The sequence below is a fragment of the Nothoprocta perdicaria genome, unplaced genomic scaffold (assembly GCF_003342845.1).
Source record: "Nothoprocta perdicaria isolate Ctin4 unplaced genomic scaffold, notPer1 scaffold_115, whole genome shotgun sequence".
Classification (NCBI taxonomy): Eukaryota; Metazoa; Chordata; class Aves; order Tinamiformes; family Tinamidae; genus Nothoprocta; species Nothoprocta perdicaria.
In genome coordinates this window covers 1,590,116-1,597,614 of record NW_020454261.1, presented here as the reverse complement: position 1 = coordinate 1,597,614, position 7,499 = coordinate 1,590,116, and the positions used below count along the sequence as shown (strand labels likewise).

General features: G+C 41.4%; 1 protein-coding gene across 2 annotated transcripts in view; it reads left to right on the top strand.

Moving 5' to 3' along the window:
- The window catches only part of ASAP1 (ArfGAP with SH3 domain, ankyrin repeat and PH domain 1), a 154,793-nt gene that overhangs the window by 47,013 nt on the left and 100,281 nt on the right, over nucleotides 1-7,499 (top strand). The gene's annotated exons all lie outside the window — the stretch shown is intronic.

Sequence of the window (7,499 nt, the reverse complement as noted above, 5' to 3'; positions counted from 1 at the left end):
CAGAACTTTTTCCTTTATATCACGAAAAACTGGTAGAAAGCAGTCCTTTTTGTTGCCTGCCAATCCTTTTTGTTTATCCAATAAAATGCTGATGAAACTGTTTTTGGACTGAGAGCCCTTCTTATCCTTCAGCTATTTTTTGGAAGTATGATAATAAAACATACAATAAGAATACTTAGTTCTAATACAGCGCTACTCAGCTGGGAAGCCCAGTGCGCTTTTACTCARAAAATAAATGTAATTGTCTGCATTCCACAGACAGAGAAATGATACACGTAGTGATCAAATGCCATCTCTCAGCAGTAAGAGGCAACACAAGGACCCGATCTCAGGTCTGCAGAGTCTTTATTTATTTCTCTAACTGTTTCCCAGGCTCGTTTTGGCCTGCATCCCCAGTTTTTTTGCAGACAAGATGCATGCTGCCACCAATTTACATTTAGCAGCTTAGGTTGAACTAGGAGATGTGCTTGGATAAGGACATAGCCATACCGTTCACAGAGGGAAACTGAAAATATTGAAATGTTTGCAGTTCAGGTTAGGGCATTATTTCTTCTTTTCTTTCTTTTTCTTTGGAGAGGCTGCTATGACAGCTGCCCTGCAACATGTTCATTTTCACAATATCTCTGATTTTAGTCATTGCTATTTTTCATGCTAAAAATGTGTTCAACTCCTTCTAATTATTTTCTTTGAAAGGACTTGTATTGCTCTTGCTTTTTGCCACAGAGAACAACTGCACACCAGTTGTCTTCATCTTGCACTTTGTGATTGCATGATCTCCTCTCATGCTAACCCACACTTTAATCTCCTTCTTCCTGCCAAGTGTATCTGTCCTGCTCTTTCCAAAAAACCTCTAGGAGTTTGTTCAGGATCTGGAAAGCAGGAAAACCATCGCACAGGTTTCCACCATGTCAGTGTTCATCCTCACTGACATGGCAAGTGGATATTCCTGGGATAGTAGTTSTAGTTCCTCGTGTGACTGTCTCAGCTATGAGCTGTCCCCCACTCGCACTGCAGGAAAGGGCTAAATTTGCCCAAATCCAAATATACCCAGAGAATCTGCTGACTGTTTTCTCAGCAAGCAGCTTTCATAAGAGTGTGACCTTTCTGAACTCTCAAAAATATGGTCACTCTAGAAGAATACACTGCTGAGTTTTTATTTTCTGTAGATATTTTTAGAGTTCGGAATCTGTCCTGATACAGTCAGTATTATTTTCCTGTGATCTGGAGTAAGGATTCTTGAATGAGCACATCCAATACACAATCGGAATGSAGTAAAACTGTGAAATTTAGCACACCTACAACAACACGACAGCATCCCTTCCCTGCCATTAACCTGGTGCCTCTTGCTGCTCGTTAATGTTTTTCTCTGATTTCCTCTTGGTGGTTATAAAGGTTTCAGAACAGCCCGTTGCTTGTTGTTGTTCTGGGAGCCTGGAATGCCACTGCGCRGTTGTCTGCATGACTCTTGATCTTGCATGACAAAACTGAAAAACAAAGGCAAAACTGAATCAGCAAATTAGTCAGCTTAATCTTGTGTAACTCTGTGCTCCATTTTCAGTGCTTTTCTTTTCAGCTATGCTTTCAGTTGACATGCCTATTTGAGCTTAACTATCGCTCATTTAATCCCTTGCACAGGATATTCAAGTAAATAATATGTAAAATACATCACCAGTTGTATATTTCTGATGTTTTGATTTAATCTTTTTCATTTGGCATACATAGTGTTAAAAATGCAAGATCCCAAAGTTACCAAAATGTCGTTTATAATGAGAACACAATGGGTTCTCTTTTTGCTATCATATTAATATTGAAAAAATTCAAAAAGAACCTTTTGTTTAAGGCCCCCTTGCTAGCGCTAAAAGGCTTGTAAACTAATGCTGTAACTTCTAAGACAGTTGATTGTGTTTTCCTATTGAATTTTAAATACCAAATGAAGACAAATGCTTGGAGATGCCAGCATGAAAATTGAAATCAGCTGATTCTTGTATTCAAAACAGCCACACAGCACCAACAAAAATTGTTGATGCAGCTCATGTGTTTCATAAGCCATAACGCAGGATCCTGTAGCTTAAACATACAGAATGTCCCTCAGTGTATGCCGGTCTGCATTTCACTTTTCTGCATGTACAGTTAGGACTTAGAAAAGGTGCTTTGTCTTTTACTGAAAATTTACCTGACTAATCTGTTTCAATAACACAATGGTTTTAAAGATTTGTTTGCAAATGCCAATCCCACAGCCTTCTTCTCAAAGCAAAACCAGTTTGCAGTTTACCATAAAAGTTCAAGCAAATTAGCACTAGTCACAATGTGCGATGTAGGCTTCAGTGTTTAAAATAGACTTTGCCTTTTCCTGTAAGTACATCATGCACTTATGTGATATTAAAAGTGTAAACATGCTGCAGGTTAAAATATATAGTTGTTAGATTTCATACAAGGTTCAGTCAGCTGATAAAACAGTGCTCCAAGAGGACACTGTTCTGTACATGAAACTTTCTAACCAAGCTTTTCTAGCTAAAGTACAAAGTCATGATGTTACTTATCCTCACCTAGGTAATTTTGTTGTTGCTCAAAACAGAACTACAGAGGTTTCATAGTAAGGGAAACACAGGAAGTTCCATCTCCATATGAGAGAGGAAGAACTTCTTCACTGAGAGAGTGGCAGGAGCCCTGGAACAGGCTGCCCAGGGAGGTTGTGGAGTCTCCTTCTCTGGAGATCTTCAAAACCTGCCTGGATGCCGCCCTGCGCCCTGTGCTCTGGGTGTCCCTGCTGGAGCAGGGGGGTTGGACTAGATGATCCCCAGAGAGCTCTTCCAACTTCAACCATTCTGTGATTCTGTAATTCATTAATATAAGAAGTTTACTAAGTTTTAGCATGGTAGAGAAAAAAAAAAAAAAAAAACAGTTTCACCCTAGAATTCTTGTTGATTTGAGGCCTCTATCCTCTGAAGCCCAACACTCAACCCAAATGAGAAGAGCTGATATTCAGACCTATTAGTGGATATCCTAATACTTATGGACATAAATTAAAACTTCCCATTAATTCTATCCAAATTTATCTGAAAATAAACTTACAAATATGCAACAACAACGATGTACACATATATATGTATTTTTTTCTACTGAGGAATCTCAAACCAACCAATAAAATGTCTTCACTTCTGGGATCAAATGTCACGGCTACCTTATACCACATGGTGATCCCATGGTTTAGATAGAAAAGAGCACTGGGACTAATGCCGACTGCTGCATTTAGCTAAAACGGATGAACATTACACCAAACCACAAACTTGGCTGGAACTTCAGTAGAGCATCCTTAGAGCCCGCGTAAGGATAATTTCTTGATGTATTTTAGGATGCTGTTATTCACTGCTGGAGAGGTGGTGATACTTTCCTCGTTTGTGAAGATGGTAAGGAGCCTAACAACAGCTATGCAGTTTACTCACAGAGCCATATTGCAACAATTAGAAGTTTAATTAAACATTAGTGTCTGGCCTACCACAGTTCTATCAACAGCAATAGACAATAGGATGGGAAACTTGAGAAAATAAAAAGGAAATGCATGTAAGTATAATCCCTTAGGTTGAAAATGCCATCATCCCTTTTGTACTTACCAGTAGTAAAGTTTAAAGTAGTCTTAAAATTCACCAGGAAATACAAAAAAAAAAATTAAAAAAAAAAAAAAAGGCAAATTTGACATGGTGTTCCAGAACGCCCAGGTCAGTACTTATCAGGGAGAGCCATCTTCATAGTGGCCATGTGCAGAGCTTCCTTCCTGAGCTCCGTTGCGTGCAGTGCCGGAGGGCTGGGAACGGCGCGGACGCCTGCCTGAGCACGCCTGGCAGTGCCTGCCGTGGGGAGCCGCGACCCGGGTCAGGCCTGTTTTTAGGCACAAGAGGCAACCACACCTGAACGTGTCTTTGGGAGCCTGCTGTCTATGCAGCAGGCAAGCAGGGCCCTGGGGTGGTCCCGGGGCCGCTCTTTGAAGGCCATACAATCATATCTAGCGGGCCATCTGCCATGGGTTTCAGGTGGACTGAGGCGCKTGGCACCCTGAAGGGCTGACTTTGCATGACTGAAGCTAGATAGACAAAATTACAGGCGTCTTTCAGTCAGCTGGGCTACAACCTTTGTCTTGGACTCCTCATCTCTACGGGGATAGGTAACCCTGTTCTCTGCCTCACGACTGTGTGGTTTAAACGGTTAATTGCACCGCTGACATGAAGAGCGGGGCCGGTGCAATGCAGCTCTTCAGCTCTGGCACATATTTGAAATGTCTGAAAGTCTGCAGTGATGACAGTGTTCACCACCACCTGATGACTACTGCTGGGCTCCCGTGAATGAACTCATGATCTCAGTCTAAATATARGATGACTAGAGTACTATAAAATGAAAAATGCCACAGTTGCTACTCGGTTTACTGCCAAACACCCGTGTTAGTAATTTTTATTGTTGTTGCTATGTTCCTTAACCTCTCCCTGAGTGTAGTTAGTATCACTAACTTTGTAGAAACATTATCAACTTGCAAAAGGGTAAATASAACAGAGGTTAGCTCTCCTGGTGGCAATCCCAACAGAAAGGCCAGGGATTTGTAGAGTGAATCACTGGGTGGGAAAGCAGGACAGCGCAACTTCCTTGATGGCAGCGTATCAGCAAGAAAGATTTCAGTCTCCAGGGCCGCGTGCACCCTTCTCACCTGTGCTGGCTTGTCCTAGGATGGACAAGAGATGCCTTTCAGACCAGAATACCAGCAGGGAGGAGCATTAACGTCCTTAATGGCACCTCTCACATTGGCGGCAGCTTTGCCTCCCCCAGGATCCTTCATGGACTGAGACACCATCAGAGCAGACGCCGTGAAATGTAACTTTCACACTCTGATGACTGTTCTTTGACATTTGTGAAGTGAAACAGTGACTTCAGTTAGTGACAATTTATAGAAAGGTGCATCTTACAAATGCAGAGCTGAATCTCAGATGCGGTTCACACTCAAAACAGGAAACATAGTTAAATATGAAATGCAGAAAAAAGATATCTGAAATGGTTACATAACTCAAYCAGTTTAAATGTAGGCACATTTTTATAGTCAAGTAACATAATTTACTGTGCATTAACATCATATTAAGTAACTAATCCTTGCTTCCAGTGAGTTGAAGTGGAGCAAATCTGAGCCTAAAGAAGCTGTGCCCACAGGGTTATTTTCTGTACTAGCATTTGTATAGAAAAAAAGATCAAATGCAGCTTCAAAGCTGCAGAAGTGAGCGCCCTGTTCTCTGTAGTAAAGTTAACAACTTAAGAAGTGGCAAAAAAATAGGCCTTTTTCATCTTTGGTCCTGTTTTCTTTTTTTCCCCTCCCCCTTGGTATTCTTTTCTGCTCATTTAATTTATTTACTTAATATTTTACTTTAAAAGAACACTTTAAAAGAACATCTTCTTTTTCCCAAGCTCAGCATGGAAGCTCAGGTAATGTTATTCTTGACCTTCATTTCTTGACAGTCTTCACTGCCCCATTTTTCTAGATCTGTCTCCTTTCTTTTCTGAGCGTGCTCTTTAACTTTGCAGCCTAGGATTTCTCTAATGGGTATTAAGAAAACCATTTCTCTAGCAGCATATCCAGCTTTCTTGCCCACACTCCTGTGGGGAAGGATTTGTTTAGGCTAGCAGGCAAGGTAYGAGCTGCAGACTGGTGCTTAACCTCAGTAAATTCAGCCTGGAGAGCAACAGTTCAGGCTCAGCGGTGGGACTACTCAGGCAATTAAATCTGTTTAGCCAGCAGCGTGATGGATTTCGCCTCACATGAAATCTGCTCATGCTGTAGCTCACACACGGACAACAGGTCTGACTCGAGGATCGCACCRCGCACGCAATTACAGGGGATGATGGCAGTGGTCCTGTCTGGCCCTAAGGCTCTGTCCTCRACCTCGCCAATCCAGTTTCCACACATGCTGCAGAAGTTCTTTTCAGTGTTACTGAGGACTCTTTCCTGGCCAAAAGCCAAAAAAGCAGTTCTTCTTTATTAYCCTTTCCCTATTCCTTTTGATATTGTCAGCCATTTTTATCTTCTTGATATCTCTTCCTCCTCCACTGCTTTTATGACACCATCTCCAATTGATTTTCTTCCTACCAGTCTGTTTGCTTTCTCAATCTTTCCATTTTTCTCCCTCCCCATCCACTTTTCAGTGCGACTCCCACACTGTTCTTTTCTTGTCTTCGTTCTCCTCTTGCCTACTCAACCTCTCACAATCCCATGACGTTTAACGCTCATCAGTATTAGCCCAGGGTTTTGGGGCAGGAAAGCTGGATTGTGTGAATCAGCAAAAATCATGTGGCCATACGGAGAGCTTCTGATAGGTAACGAAAACAAAGGAAGGGATGTGTTCAGGCAGGACCATTTCTCCAGAGTATTGGTCATATTTTYGCTGGCAGATCTGCGTGCAAATCCTGCTGATGATATCATTTTTACGGGTACACATAAATCAGGTACCTCCTGTTTATGCTTACTGGGGCATTGCAGCGTTTTATTGAAATTTTGAACTCTAAGTTCTATGGGCACTTTATTACACTTATATATGAATTAAAAACCTAAGTACATTGTAACAGAGTTATGCAAATGCTGAACAGTGTGATGGAAACTTCTGAAATGGACACATCCTTGTGGGACTATTTGCTCTCAAGTGAGAGCAAATCCATCTATCAGTCCTGAATTTTCAATTTTTTTTTTTTACAGTGCATTTTTGTTCATTGAGAAATAAGACTTTTGAGAGGATGCCAAGCTGGTAGCGGGGATGCCACAAGGAACATCTCAGGCTCACACTGGTTTGGGGGGATACAAGAGGGCACAGGGACCAACTGTTCGATATGGCCACTTCAGTAGCAATATATCATTCTTCCATTTGCTCTAAAAGGGCCTAGAAACATTATTAGTAATATATTTATATATATATCTATATACACACACATGCCACATACACACTATATATATATATACACACATATATATCATAAATACATTATATATATCATATACACACACATATATACATATATACACACATATATACATATATGTATATGTACGTGTATATATATATATGTACACACATATATACATATACACACACCAGTAATTGGGGCTTCAGTGATGCTGCTCAGCTGTAACAGGAGTTTGTAACCATCACATAAGTATATGGAGAGGAAAAATGTGGTAACTTCGCCAGGGATGATGTCGCTGTGGGATGTTTTAATACCTTAATTCTTCGTATTGCAAAATCTTTGAAGGGGGAGGGGCTGTTCATGCCGGAAAACGGCAGAAGGGCTTTAATTAGCTGTTGATGGGCGTTCAAGAAGAGGGAAGAAAAGGGAGCGAAGTCCTAACACGCTCGTGGCGTTTGGCTTCAGCCGGTGAGCGGAGCCAGGGGCTGGAAACGCCGCTGGGTGGGAAAGTTCGGCCTCTCTTTCCGTGGGGAAGATAAATACATTATGTTTAAAAATGAAACCGTGACGGG